This window comes from Lupinus angustifolius, chromosome LG10 (genome assembly GCF_001865875.1).
Source record: "Lupinus angustifolius cultivar Tanjil chromosome LG10, LupAngTanjil_v1.0, whole genome shotgun sequence".
In the NCBI taxonomy this organism is placed as follows: Eukaryota; Viridiplantae; Streptophyta; class Magnoliopsida; order Fabales; family Fabaceae; genus Lupinus; species Lupinus angustifolius.
In genome coordinates, this window is record NC_032018.1 from 6376912 (window position 1) to 6378105 (window position 1194).

Genomic DNA, 1194 nt, shown 5'->3' on the forward strand with positions numbered 1-1194 from the left:
AAGAATGAGGATAGGATGAGGATGAGGGTGGGGATTGGATTAGGAGTAGAATGAGGATGAGGATGAGGATAAGATGAGGAGGAGGATGAGGATAGGATGAGGACGAGAATAAGAATGAGGATAGGATGAGGATGAGGGTGGGGATTGGATTAGGAGTAGAATGAGGATGAGGATGAGGATGAGGATGAGGATGAGGATGAGGATGAGGATGAGGATGAGGATGAGGATGAGGATGAGGATGAGGATGAGGATGAGGATGAGGATGAGGATAAGATGAGGAGGAGGATGAGGATGAGGAAGAGGATGAGGATAGGATGAGGTCGTGAATAAGGATGAGGATAGGATGAGGAGGACGTGAATGAGGAAGAGGATGAGGTTGAGGATGAGGAAGAGGACGAGGAAAAGGATGAGGTTAGGATGAGGACGAGAATGAGAATGAGGATGGCGATCGGATGAGGAGTAGCATGAGGATGAGGATGAGGATAGCATGAGGAGGAGGATGAGGATAGGATGAGGACGAGGATGAGGATAAGGAAGAGGATAGGATGAGGATGAGGATGAGGATAGGATGGGGATGAGGAAGAGGATGAGGATGAGGATAGGATGGGGATGAGGAAGAGGATGAGGATGAGGATAGGATGGGGATGAGGAAGAGGATGAGGATGAGGATAGGATGGGGATGAGGAAGAGGATGAGGATGAGGATAGGATGGGGATGAGGAAGAGGATGAGGATGAGGATAGGATGGGGATGAGGAAGAGGATGAGGATGAGGATAGGATGGGGATGAGGAAGAGGATGAGGATGAGGATAGGATGGGGATGAGGAAGAGGATGAGGATGAGGATAGGATGGGGATGAGGAAGAGGATGAGGATGAGGATAGGATGGGGATGAGGAAGAGGATGAGGATGAGGATAGGATGGGGATGAGGAAGAGGATGAGGATGAGGATAGGATGGGGATGAGGAAGAGGATGAGGATGAGGATAGGATGGGGATGAGGAAGAGGATGAGGATGAGGATGAGGACGAGGATAGGATGAGGAGTAGAATGAGGTAGAGGATGAGGAGGAGGATGAGGATGATGATGAGGATAGGATAGGATGAAGATGAGGATAGGATTAGGACGAGGTTGAGGATGAGATGAGGAAGTGGATAGGATGAGGACGAGAATGAAGATGAGGATAGGATGAGGACG